A 15270-nucleotide genomic window follows, 5' to 3' on the forward strand; every position below is an offset into this window, starting at 1 on the left:
ATAGAATGAAAACCCACTTGAGTTGTGAAAACCCTATGTAACATCGTTTTTTTTTTTTTACATGTAATATATGATGTTACATTTAATACAAAATAACGAAAAATAAAAAAAAATTTGTTTTGCTATTTTTTAACATTTTTTACTAACTTTTATATATGTTTTAGGAGAGAGAAAAAGTTATTTTTTGTATTTACACAGGGCCTGCTTCAATGCCCCGTTTTCTACGAGACGATGACGTGACGTTCACGTGCCACTGTTGAGGGGCTTCGAAGCCCCCACCATAGCGGATAGTCTTAGACTGCCCGCTATGGGTGCCAAAGAAGGGGAAAAAGGGCGTCAAAGGAGGGGGAATACCGCTGAGGGCGCGAAGGAGGGGGCGCGGAGGGCTAAGCACTTTCTGGACGGCCGGCGCGGAGGAGGGTGTGGTGGACCCCCTCTTTCTCCATCTCTCACACACATGCATTTGTATATGTATCTAAATAATGTATTAAAGCAATACATAGTTTCCACATGTCATTTAACTAAGCTATCAACATAGGATTCCACCTCAACAGTTTTCAAAATTATAATTTACACCTAATAGGCTATTTAATTTTAAAAATATTACCATTTAGGCATTTATATAATTACTAGCAAAGTTACAAATATAACTTTAAATGTTATATTAAATGAGGTTTTATAATTTTATGAATTATAAAATTTTATTTATCATTATTTATGTTTTATGAATCCATAAGATATGCTATTATATTATTAAATTTAATATTTTTGTTGCATTTTTTTAACCACCCGTGTATTAACGGGCTATATCCTAGTATATATGTATATATATACACATATATATTGGGGTGCCCAAGGGGCTTTAAACCATAGCAGGACGGGCTTCGAAGCCCCGTGGCATTGACGTGGAGATGACGTGGAACGATGGAGGGGCTTCGATGCCCCCACCATAAGTCTAGTCGCTATGGGGCGAGGAAGGGGGAGGAACGGGGCACCGAGGGCGCGGAACACCGCCGCGGGGCGCCGTCGGTGGGGGCGCGGAAGGGGGAACGGTGGTCATGAAGATGGGCGCAGAAAGGGGGCTCTCTCTCCCCTCTCTCACATACACACACACACACATATATATATATATATGCATATATATATATATATTGGGGCGCCCAAGGGGCATTAAACCATAGCGAGACGGGCTTCGATGCCCCGTTTTTTACGAGGCGATGACGTGGCGTTGACGTGGCACCGTGGAGGGGCTTCGATGCCCCTCACCATAGCATACAGCCTAACGGATAGCCTTATGGATCTTAACGACAAAGTATTACCCGCCCCCTCTGCCTTTATTAAATTCACCGTCTCTACCTTCGCTATCTCCATGATCGTATTCATCATGATTTTACCAGTATGATGAAAGGGAATAAGGACATGCGTAGTTGCCTTGGGTGGAAATGGGGTGGTGGACGCCTCCCACATAGCGTCGGATTGGTGTTTGGTGGGTTGGCTTAATCTCAGTGATCGAAAGAAACTTACCGGGTTTAGAGGGTGTTTGGGATTGAGTTTGAAAAATGCTTATTAGCTTATTGGCTTTTTCAAGAAGCTAATAAGCAAAAAAGATGTTTGGCAAATGTAAAAGCCCGGTTTGTTTTGGCTTTTTGATTGGCTTGAAAAAGCAGTTTTCTAAAAGCTCCAACTTGGGGCCTTTCAAAAATACTTTTGGATTTTTACTAATCTACCCACCATTTATTGTTAATACATGTTTTGTACGTCTCGATCTTTATCAGGGTTATTAATGTAATAGATTAAAGTATAGGGGTTATTATGTAAATATGGTTAAAAGGCCATTCGCTCTATTGTAAGTTACATTCGTTACCCCGTAACGAATGTAACACATCGTCTAAATGTAAGCTCATTCGTTAACCCTGTTTAACGAATGAGGGCCATTCGCTATCAGTTAATGTATTAACGAGTAAGCATATTTATTTGTTAAGGTATTTGTAACGAATGACCTATTCGTTAAACTTAACTTAACGAATAGGGTCATCTTCCTATATATATCCCTGTAATCTATTCTAATTGTAACAGTTCTGATCATTCTCTGAATCCTCTCGTTACTCTGTCGAATTGTTCTATCAACCTACACATCACACACATTAACGTATCAACTAGCATAACAGTATACCTAATCAACATGAGCATCGATGTAATCACAAGATCTAGATCCGTAATATGCTCTCACAAGTGGTATCAGAGCTACGGAATCTGATCTTCGATGCTAATAGTTGACTTAAGAGTATAATTGAGCGTGTATTTGATTAGTTTCATGACTAATTGAGTATGAATTGAAGTTCAATAAACAGAGATTGGGAAGAATTGATTTATAGTAACTGTAATAAGTGTATTGATTCATTTATGAAGATGCTAAGAGATTAGAATTGATAGTTAGAGGTTCATTTCAGTTTGAATTGAGGTTTGACAAGTAGATTGATGGTTGAATGTGTTCGGATTAGTATGAATATGGACCAAGAAATTGCATCAGTTTGATGGTTGTTCGTAAGTTCGGACTAGTACAGTGAGTTCGGATTTGGTTTAGTAACAGTTTGATAAAGGTTTAGGGTGATTTAAGCCTGATTTAGACGGATTTGAAGTTTGAAATTGGTTTTCAGAATTGAAGGAGATATGAACACTCATTCGTTATGATGAAGACTGATTCGTTAAAGTCCTAACTACCCATTCGTTCAAATATAACTGCTCATTCGTCAAACCATTCGCTTACGTTTCAACCAGATTCGCTAAAACACATTCGTTATACCTCATTCGCTAAAACTCATTCGCTAAACGAATATTGATCCATTCGTTAAGCCATTCATTCGTGAAAATCTTTAACGAATATCACACATTCGTTAAAGTAACTCTCTAATTCGTTTCTATACCCATTCGTGTGAACAGTAAACAATATACTTTAAAGAATTGACAAAATTGACCTTGAAGTTTAACCAGTTGTTTCATCATGGCTTCGCAAAATGTTTCTTACTATGCATTAGCCTCTCAGAACGCGTTAATGCAACAGTTGCTAACCATGGACAATGAAATCGAAAGTCATAACAAATGTCCCAAATTGTTAAAATTGTCAGACTTTGCTCGCTGGGAACCGAGGTTCCGTGCTCATTTGGGATCTGTGCATCCTAGTAGTGTACGTTTTCTAGATGATGTGTATGCAGCACCTTTGATAGGAAGTGACAACATGGGTGGACTCCAAAAGCATTCAAAGATTATAAGACTCAAGAGTTAAAAGATTTTGAGAGTGAAACTAAAGCCTACTCAACTCTCACTATGGCTTTACCAGAACAAATTTTTCATCAATACAGTACCATTAAAATCTGTGCTTCATTGTTCACAACTCTGAAGACAAGAAGTTTGGGAAACACTCTTGAGAGTAAGAAGACTCTCGTAAAATTTCAATTTAGAAATTTTATTTTGATGAAAAACGAGACCGTTGAAGAGATGATTAACCGATTATTCATCTGATTGTGGAGATTTCCAGTGTAAATCTTGAGCCAACCGAAACAGATAAGATTGATACACTGAAGAATGCGTTACCTTCTTCATATTCAACTTTTCTGTTTGTATTGAAAGAAAACTGTTTCTTTCAAAACACCGAGCTTACTGTAGTGCAATTTATTAACAAGATTGAGGAAAGGGAGTTTGATATCAAATGTCAAAACTCATTGAAGGAAAATCAAAACCAGCATTATTCAACTCAAAACCCTTCACTCTATGGGGGTGCCTTGCCAGCAAATCATTCTTCAAGTTCTGTACCAATAAATGCTTTCTTTGCTCAATATCAAGAAGAAATTCCTAATGTAAACTGTTCTCCTAATGTATGCTTTATGGCAAATGGAGCTAATGCAAACACAAGTGCTTCATCATCAAGCTTGCCTAAAGTAAATCTGCAAGAGGCTAAAAAACAGTTTGCATTCTTGTGTGCTTTCATGACTTCATATGAACAGCTTGTTGGAAGCAAGATTGCCACAAGTGAATTAACAGATGAAGATTATGATCAAATTGACCCGGATGATCTTGAATTAATGGATCTCAAATGGAACATGGCTATGATCGTTAGAAAGGTAAAGAGATTCATGCAGCGTACTGGGAAAGATCTTCCTGCCTTGAATAAAAGGGTCGGATTTGATAAACTGAAGGTGAAATGTTACAATTGCGGGGACTTTGGCCATTTTGCCAAAGAATGTGATAAACCAAGAAAAGAATATTCTGGGCCACGCAATTCAGAAAGATCTTCAAGGAAGAATTCATCTGGTGGGGATAAGAGTAAAACGACTGTATCTGGTAGTGAACAAGATAAGTCTCCTGCTACTCAAGCTCTGGTGGTTAATGAAGTTGTTGATTGGTCTCAACGTCTATTGAGAAATCAAGCAAATGTGGCAATCTTCATCTGAAGTGATTGATTGTGCTGAGTGTGTTGTATTGAAAGTCAAACTTGAAACAACATTAAATCAAAACAATACTCTCACAAAAGATCACTTTATGATCAATGAATGCTACAAACAGAAAACAAAATTATTAAAGCAATCAACTCTTAAAATTCAAAAACTGTCTAAAAGCAATCATGATCTTAAAGCTAAGGTTCAGTGTAAGATCATCGAAGTTGATCAACATTTTAAGGAGATTCTTCGACTCCGAACCTGTATTTCCAATCTCGAAAATGAAGTAATGGAACTTAAAAATAAGCTTGGAAAATTCAGAGATTCTTCATTTCTTTTAAATGAAATAATCGAAGTTAACCATTCACATAAGAAAAATGGAAAACAAGGTTTGGGATATGTCGAAATTCCACCTCCTTTTAAGCATGATTACAGTAGCATTCTCGATGTGGAAAAATGTTCAGATATGCCTACTGTTAAATCTGAAAATGTTGATACAATTGAAACTACTCGTGAACCGATTCATATCAAAAGTAAAAATGTTTTTACCAAAAATGAGTTGGATGGTTCAATCGAGGAGTTGTCTGAACCAGATGAGATTGTCAAAAACAACGATATACCGGTTGACAATCACATTCTGTGTGAACCCGAAGATTTTGAACAAGCAACGAATGGTTCAAAGCCTTCGGGTGTTTCATCAAACACTTCAGATAATCCTAAGGTAATTTCTAAGGTAACATCTAATGTATCTCAGTCAGACAAGCCTTCGGTGTCTGATGAGGAGTTAATGAGATTCATTAATCCTAAACCGAAATCTTCAAGTGGAAAGATTTTTAAATTAAAAGGTCTTTCAAAAGTTTTTTCGGATAAGGAAGTTCCGTTGAATCTTCTAAATTTGGAAATGTTAGAAAGTGTTTTCCAAGATGATACTTCAAAAGTTACCGAACTTGAACAACAATTTAACAAAAGCAAATATAAACATGTTCAAGAAAAGACAAAAGGCACCACAATTAAACCCATAAAATTTGTCAAATCATCTGGGTTGGATAATTCATCAAATTCTACCAACCTAGAATTTTTCCAAAATAAAAAGGGATTTACATCTGTTGGTACTAAGAAAGTGTCTTCTGAAGATTCTAAGTCTCAACCCGTGCTTGAAAGTCAAACAAGTAGATCACTACATAAGACTTTAGACTCGCGTTTATGTTTTTAATGTGGAGAACCGGGACATATTTCCAAAAAATGTAAAGCAAAGGTTAATGAGTTCAAAGTGTCATTAAATAGTAACACTGATATGAACTTCAGAACAAAAGAAGAACAAGTTGATGAAAGAGTCATAATGTATTCTGAAGTCAATCCTAGGAAAATTGTTAGGATTGAATTATTTAATGTATCAAACAAATGTGTTGACCGTGCTCAACCTATTTGTTCAAACACTAATTCGGGTAGAATATGTGATGGATACTTAAAGAAGAAAAACAGGAAACTTGTCACTTATTCTCAAGTACCGAATACAAGTGTTAAGTTATCATATTCTCCGAAAGTATCAAAGGGAAAGCCCAAGACTGAGGCTTGGGCTGCCTTTTTGAACTAATCATTTTACTTGTTTGTGCAGAGTACATTTAGGTCCGTGTCTAATTAAAAATGGATATTGGATAGTGGATGTTCTCGGCATATCACCGGCAACCTGGATCTTCTGAATAACGTCAAAGATATTCAAGAGGGTTATGTTGCGTTTGCTGGTAACCATGGTGGAATGATTACGAAGGAGGGAGAAGTTTCAAACGGGAAAGTGACGTTTGAAAAAGTTAATTATTGTGAAAAGGTGGATCATAATCTGTTGAGCGTGTCACAGATTTGTGATAAGAAATTTACCACTATTTTCACCAACAATGAATGTGTCATCCTTCAACCAGGATACTCGATTCCTGAAGACATGGTTGTCATGCGATCACCTCGATCAAATGATATTTATATACTTGACATGAGTTATGATGTACTGATTTCACCCTCAGCTACTTGCTTCGTATCAAAAGCTACTGAAAAGGATTCTATTCTTTGGCATCGACGCATGGGACACATTCACTTACGAAAGATGAACTTTCTTATATCAAACGATTTAGTGGATGGTGTGTCCCTCAATAAATTCAAGTTCAATGATCACTGCATCACCTGCAAGAAGGGGAAACAAAAGAAGAAATCACATCCAACAAAGTCACTAAACACGATTGTTACTCCTCTGGAACGACTTCATATGGATCTCTTCGGTCCGGTGAATCGTGCCAGTATTGCTGGAGATTTTTACCGTTTAGTAGTAACGGATGATTTCTCACGTTACTCATGGGTGTTATCTATGGGATCGAAGGATCAGACTCCTGTCTTAATCCAGAATCTTATCACAAAGATCGAATCACTTTACAAACTGAAAGTGAGACGAATTCGTAGTGACAACGGAACTGAATTCAGGAATAATGTATTGGATTTATTTTGCATTCAGAAAGGAATTCATCGGAAATTCAGTGCACCTTATGTTCCTCAACAGAATGGTGTATCTAAAAGAAAGAATCGTACACTAATTAAAGCTGCAAGAATGATGCTCGCTGATTCAAAGCTACCTGTTCAATTCTGGAACGAAGCTGTGAATACTGCATGATACACACTGAATCGCGTACTAACTGTAAAGAAGCTCAAGAAGACGAGTTACGAGCTTCTGAATAATCGTAAGCCGAACTTAAAGTATTTGGAACCGTTCGGGTGTCCATGTACTGTTTTGAAGAGAGAGGCTAGAAAGTTTGATGAAAAAGCCTTTGAGGGGTATTTCTTGGGATACAATTATCTTAAGAAACGGGTCTTCAATATCTCTTCGGGTCGTGTGGAGGAATGGTATCATGTTGATTGCCAAAGTTATACTATTCCACCTACTGGTACAGATCCCGACTGGATGTTCGATTATGATGGATTATTTAATTCGTTTACTTTAATGGTCGAAGAAGTCCCTGAAGATCTCATTAGATCTTATTTGGAGGAACAATGTCTTCCGAATCCAAGGTGTTCTTCAGTTAATGTAAATGACTCTCCTAATCTAGCAGAAACGTCGAACGAAGTTTCTGAATCTTCCGATGATGCTGAGTTTGTGGATACATCGTTTGTTAAGTTAGATGAAGCTCCAGAGACAATTGAGCCAATTCTAATTAGTGATGATTCATCGACTGTCTCTTTAGACTCAGCAAAGGAAAATATTACCAATTTGGGTGATAACGTATCTGTCTCTGCCAATCCTTCCTTAAGGATTCATTTGAGTCATCCGCAGGAACAGATAATTGGTGATGTGAACGATGGGGTTCGCACAAGACATCAATTAGCTAATGTATGTGATGATCATGTTGATGTTAATGTAACTCCTACCGAGGATTCGATAGTTTGTGCTTATGCGGTTTTGCACTCTTCGGGTATCCTCAGATTGCACAATAAACCTGCTTCCTATCACAGATAGAACCGACAAGTGTCGCAATGGCACTCAAGGAACTATCTTGGGTTGAAGCTATGCAGGAGGAGCTGCAACAGTTCATACGACTGGGTGTATGGGACTTAATAGATAAACCCAATCGCGTAAAGAAGGCGATTCCAACTAAATGGGTCTTTAAGTGCAAAAAGGACGACCGCGGGGTAATCGTGAGAAACAAGGCACGATTGGTCATACTTGGATATAATCAACAAGAAGGCATAGACTACACTGAAGTAGATGCTCCGGTAGCACGACCGGAGGCTATACATATCTTTCTTGCCTATGCACCCTATAAAAGCTTTAAGGTTTATCAAATGGACGTGAAATCGGCGTTCTTGAACGGGGCTATTCATGAAGAAGTGTATGTGAAACAGCCTCCCGGTTTCGAGGATCCTGACTTTCCAGAGCGTGTTTACCGATTAAACAAAGCTCTTTATGATTTACACCAGGCCCCAAGAGCCTGGTACAGCACGTAGGCTGACCATCTGATTGAAAGTGGATTCACAAGGGGGACTGTGGATTGTACGTTATTCTATAAGAACGTGGGTGATGATTTGCTCCTAGTCCAAATTTATGTGGACGACAACATTTTTGGTTCGACGAACGACAGCTTATGTAAAGATTTTGAAAAGACGATGCAAACCAATACGAGATGAGCTCGATGGGAGAGATGAATTTTTTCCTAGGATTGCAAGTTCACCAGTCTGACACCGGGATATTTATCCATCAGACGAAATATGTGAACGATGTCTTGAGCCGGATCTGACTAGTAAATAGCGCATCCTTGTCAGACTCAGATAAGTTAACCAGCCATATTGGGTCACACACGTATCGTCTTCGTGTTAGAACCGTGACCATGAATAATAATCACTTCACCTGTATGATTGTCGTAGTACCAATAATTAAACAAGGTGAATAGACTCTGAGGAAATGTCTTCATAGGAACCCTCTTCATTGTCTTTGGCGGTTTTACCTGTAATATCAACTTTCTCCAGCCTGTGCGAGTGTCAATCTCATCAATGTACTTATGAGTAGGCACCTGTGGCTTGAAAAACTTGAAACGAAAAAGGGTTTCATGTAATAACTGCTTATAGAACCAACTAGCCCACTTATAGTCCCCACGATTCACAAATGATCGATTAGCTAGTGTTCTCACATCCCACCTGGGCATAGATAAGATATAGTGTGGGCGTTTAAAGTAATAAATACCATGCTCCCACTTAACGATATATACCTTAAGATCTGAATCAAACTGCCATGCCACCAAATCACCTGTTACGTCTTTTGCTGGCTTGTACTTTGTCATTTGGTATGCCGATGCTCGAGCCCTTGCTAATTTGACTTCCTCTTGTTCATGATAACGAAAGGTCTCGATCATCTTGTTCATCTTCTTTACGTTATGCTCGAACATACCATCCAAAGCACATTTGCGCTTTTTCTCTTTCGCCGATAAGTGACTGGTCTTTGCAGCTTTATTCCACTTCTCTTTCTCCTCCTGTAAATGACGTTTTGCCGCATCAAAGTGTTATGTAGTGAAAAATGGAATTCCTGAGTCATTGTTATTGTCAGTGTAGAACTCAGGATATTCCTCAGCAGTAACATCTTCTACCTCTACCTCATCAAAATCAGGCACATTCCCGTGTGGAATGCCTGTATTAGTACTTTCTTCCATTTCAACATCCACGTCCATACTCTCACCCAACACATCCACTTCTTCTTCATTTAGATCCAGAAGCAAGGCAATTTGTTCTTTTGTTAATGAATGATCAACAAATTCACCTTCTTCGATCTCATCTGCATTCACCATACTGTACACAACTCCATCCATTCCTACAAACAGAAGCATGTTAGCCGGAATAACATCTATTGGCTTGGCTCTCGTGTAATCTTTGTATGGAACAATCTGTAGATTACTAGCTTCGAACCACCAGCACTCGCATCAGTCTTATTTCCCGCCGACGGTGTGGAACTTCCGCCCGGTTGCTGATCTACCCCACCTCCTGCACCATCTTGATCATCTTCATCATTCTTTAATTTCTTCAACTCATCTTCTTTACAAGTTAACTGAAGAATGATCTCATCCTGTTTATCCAATCTCTCCCCCTGAGCAGCAATTAGGGCTGGAAGTTCCCTGTTTTCACGTTGAGTGAACTGGATATGCCGCAGCAAATTCCTTTGTGCTAACTCATGAGCAGCTCTATCCGCTTGCATTTGGGTATGCTGTAAAACAGATTCATCATGTGAAACCATTGAGCTTAGGGAACCATATGATAGAAATTCGGATGCACCGGTTGCATAGGACCCTAAGGACGACTGAATGACATAAAGGAATGCTCAGGTCTTGGCAACGGTATCAGAGTAACAGTAGTAGCAGGATTAGTTGGCTGTGGTGTAGGCATCTGTGCCAATACAGTTTGTAATACGTCTCCAAAATGAGGATTAGGCCTCACAGTAGTATCCAAAGTCAGAGTTGGAGGCCTTGGAGAAGTAGGCATTTGCACTGGTGTTGGAGAACGAGGAAAATCTGTAATGGGAGTAGGAGTAGGAGATCGTGGAATTCTCTGTTGAACTTGAGAAGTAGTAGTATGAATAACTGAAGCAGAAACAACAGTAGATGGTACAAATGGTTGACTAGGTATCTCTATACCCGAACCCCTTCTAACTCGATGTTTCTTGGGTTTCTCCCTCTTTTCCATCATCGATTCTTTTCCTTTACGTTTACGCTTTTGTTCATAACTTAACTCGGCTTGTGGTCCAGGACCACCATCACCACCATTCCCACCACCACCACCTTCACGTTCAGAATCGGAATCATCGTGAATCCAACGATCATTAGGTGGTGCAATATAATCAATATTCACCAAGTGACCAATCAAACGCTTGAACTTTGGTCTATTTGCAAGACTCTGACCTCGGTACGATCTCAAACGTCTCATTGTCTCCTCATCCATATGCTTTAACTTCATCACATCATCCTGATCTTTAATCAGCTCAGGTTGGAGATCATTGATTATCATCTGGAGGAATCTTGGATACATTAAAAACTTATGGCGGCTCGTCAAATTCTCCTTCAAGTGATAATAAACCATTTCAGAGAAGTTAAATGGTTTATTCAACACCAAGGCGACAAAAGCAGATTGCAACATAGCTCGAAACTCATCAAATCCACCTTTTCGTCCACCAAGACAGTGTATCAATACATGTAACAAGTACTTGTATTGTTCATATAAATTAGCCTTGTTGTACATGGACCTCCCCAGATCACCATTATACTTTACTCGGCTGAATAACCCTCTAATGAAATCTTTATCGAACTCACATGGATCGTCGATTGAATCAATAATGCTCAACGAGTCTCGAATAACTCTAACATCGATCACCACTCGCTTGTCTTGAATAACAGCCTCGATCTGATTCTCTGCTTCATTCAATCGAGCTGTATCCCAGAACGCACGTATAATCTTCTGATAGACCACAGTGCGAGTGGATATGGCCTTGTAAATTCTTGATCGGGTCAAGAAACTAATCATCCCGCCAAAAATCGGTGTATCTTCAAATTGTGGCTCAAGATATGCACAGATGTTATGACTTTCACTCCAAGACAAACGTACTGGTGCTTGTTCAGGTTCGACTTGAATAGGTTGATCAGGGTTAGGATTTTGAATCTTTTCGTCTGCCATTTCTGTTAAAGATAAAAAACATTAGTATAATATTCAATACTGATTAACGAAGGGCTATCTCATTCGTCAAAAGATTTAAACGAATGAGACATTCGTTATACATTATAAGTTTCCATTCGTTGCCTTTAATGAATAAAACATATTCGTTAACATTAATTACTTTACATTCGTTAATAATAACGAATCTACTGATACATCATATTATTCGTTATCATACGAATCACTTATTCGTTATATGTGATATCTTAGCGAATAAGATAGATATTTGTTAAATTTCAACAAATCAAAATAGATCATTCATTACATAATTAACGAATCTGATAAGTCATTCGTTATATAATTAACGAATCACCAATTAACTTATCAGAGGTCAAAATTAATTTGATTTTGACTAATTAAAGTAAAAAACGACGAACATCATCGTTTCAATCAGTTGATAACTTATGAGTTTTAACAATCTTTCCTAACCAAGAAGATCGATAATCGTTTTACTACACTAATGTACATCATTTGCTCGATAATCAATTCAATTATGTGATTTAATCGCTGTTAACTGTTCGGTTAACATGCAGATATCAACTAAACCCATAAACCCTTAAATCTCCAATGAAAATCTACACAAATCGTATGTATGAAATCGCCAGTACTTGTAGAAATCACTGATGTTAATCAATTGGTCGAATAAACACATAATAGATTTTAGGAAAAATTTGCAAGACTTTGGTTAGGTTGATGGTGAAATAGGAAATGGCGAATGGAAGGTCATTCGTCTGTCATTGGGATTATAAACCCAATAATTTCACACAACCCGAGGTCATTCGTTCAAATTTTGATTTAATGAATGGCCTCATTCGTTAACTTATTAATCTTATTCGTCAATCCTTTTAGACGAATAGTGATCATTCGTTAAACTTTAACGAATATAAGTTATTCGTATAAGATTGTCATTCGTTAAAATTTTAACGAATGATACATTAAGGTCATTCCATTCGTTAATGATTACACGAATGTCTTCCATTCGTTATGCACAACGGAAGCGAATGTCATTATAACGAATGAGAAATCTCATTCGTTAATCTTTAAATAACGAAAGGCTTTACATCGTTAAGCCAATTAACGAATCACCATGTTTCCCTTAGCGAATGAGATACAAATCTCTTAAGGAATTAAATAAGATTAAAACCAATTAGGGTTTTAACAAAGAATTAAATATTCAATTAAATCCAATCTAGGTTTTAATTGCATATATTAAAAATACCCGATCACCATTGATCGGTAATTCTTAATTTAAGTGGATTTTTACGTTAAAAGCACAACTGATACCAGTTGTAAGTTATGTTAAGCACGATTAACTTAAAGATTAACTGAAAAATTTTGGGGATCAAGCTTTTTCTTTATCTTTTGAATAAATCGCTAGCTTGGTAAATCGAAACTAAAGCAGAACTGAAAAGGAAATAAGATCTTTTTGGATTTTCGAAAATTTTCAATTAACAAATGACAAACAAGAATATAAAACTATACTAATAAAGCAGTACATATTTTTGTGAGTTGAGCAGGGAATCATATTGACAAAAATGTCACTAAGTAACACTTCAATTTCGATGATTATTATACACGTAACCCAACGATGATTGCAGATATAATTGTCCTCTTAAACTTTTCACAGACTTGTCGGAAACTTTACGATATGCTTTAAATTGGTTCAATTAGGCACAAAACCACGATATAACATTTCTATCTCTTATACTGTGAATATCACATGTACGTTTTTCTTTGATTTCCCAAATTTTGATTAACTGTGACTCATGCAAAAATAATAAAAGGAAAATAAAGCAGAGAGTCAAAATTTTCCCTTAAGATCGGTATTACTACACGCAGATAAGGTTCCATTTCAACAACATAAAAAGATAAAAATAAGTTGAAGTTGCATAAAATCTTAACTCTCAATTCGAATAATCCCGTATTATCGCGCGGAGAAAGTCCAAGATTTTATACGAAACACCAAGAAAATAAAGCAAAATACTCAAATATTAACCCTCAGATCGGATAGTCTTATCGCACAGGAAACAAAGCAGAATTTTCTTCAAAAATGAAAGCATGCACACACAGTAATCATTTTGACTTTTGACTTTTCTTTAAATCAGATACGGTACCAATCTTTCAAGATGTAATTCCACTAGGTTCGGCATTCATTATGTTTATATCTTATCAGTTCCTATATAGTCTGTCAAGCCTATCTTCGCATATCACATTGCTGGCATTACGGTAATTTTTTAATCTAGTTTATCCATGTACTAGATCAATCCCATCAATGTACTATCATTTTTCCTTTTTGCTTCAAAACTCATTTTGAGGAGCATTTTTCATTGTTTTTGAAATTTTTCAATATTTGAATATTTTTGGAGTTTTTAATTTTCTCTGTACAAACTGAAAACACAATGTTTTTGGTTTTTATATTTTCTCCCCCTAAAAACAACAAAAATCGAAACAAACAAGAAATAAAATGATTTAACCAAGGTTTTGAATTTCTTTTAAAGTTTTTAAACCATTTATACCCAGCAGATATTGAAAACGTGTTTTGTCAAACGCTTTGGTATAAAAGTCAGCCTTTTGAAAATCCGTGTGAATTTTATCAATTGATATTAATTTCTTTACAAAACAATCACGTATGAAGTGATAACGGATTTCAATATGTTTGGTTTTTGAATGGTGAACCGGATTTTTGGTGATTGAAATTGCAGCAGAATTATCAATATAAATGGGAGTAGTAAGAAACTTCAAACCGTAATCCCGCAAGTTTTGCTGGATCCAGAGAACCTGTGAGCAGCAACTCGAGGCCGCCACATACTCCGCTTCGGCTGTTGAAGTTGAGACCGTTGTCTGCTTCTTACACTACCAGGAAACAAGCCGGTTTCCTAAGAATTGACATCCCGCTGTTGTAGACTTGAAGTTGATTTTGCATCCTCCGTAGTCCGCATCAGTAAAAGTGGTGGGATCGAACTTATCGTCTTTGGGGTACCATAACCCGATATCTGGATTTCCCCTCAGATAATGTAAGATGCGCTTTACTGCCGCCAGGTGAGTCACTCGGGGACTCGATTGGTACCTAGCACAAAAACAAACAGCAAACATAATATCAGGTCGCGATGTAGTCAAATACATGAGAGAACCAATCATAGCACGATAAAGGGTAGGATCAATGGTATCCTCCAATTTATCCGGTGATAAATTGTGACCCACGGGAAGAGGTGTCGAAGGAATTTTGCCGTCAGATATCTTGAATCAGATTTGCTAACGTAAGTGACTACGAGCTTGCTATGCAATTTCAGAAGGTTGTTAGAGTCTGTTATGCATACAAGATTCACGGTTGCGTTGACTGGAAGACCAAGATGTTCCAGAGATAAGAGATAAAGAGCTCGAGACGAAGGGGAGTTTGTTAATACATGTTTTGTACGTCTCGATCTTTATCAGGGTTATTAATGTAATAGATTAAAGTATAGGGATTATTATGTAAATATGGTTAAAAGGCCATTCGCTCTATTGTAAGTTACATTCGTTACCCCGTAACAAATGTAACACATTCGTCTAAATGTAAGCTCATTCGTTAACCCTGTTTAGCAAATGAGATAACGAATGAGGGTCATTCGCTATC

The sequence above is a fragment of the Bidens hawaiensis genome, unplaced genomic scaffold, assembly GCF_021521415.1.
Source record: "Bidens hawaiensis isolate Kalapana, Puna unplaced genomic scaffold, B.hawaiensis_p1.1 tig00013778_1, whole genome shotgun sequence".
Classification (NCBI taxonomy): Eukaryota; Viridiplantae; Streptophyta; class Magnoliopsida; order Asterales; family Asteraceae; genus Bidens; species Bidens hawaiensis.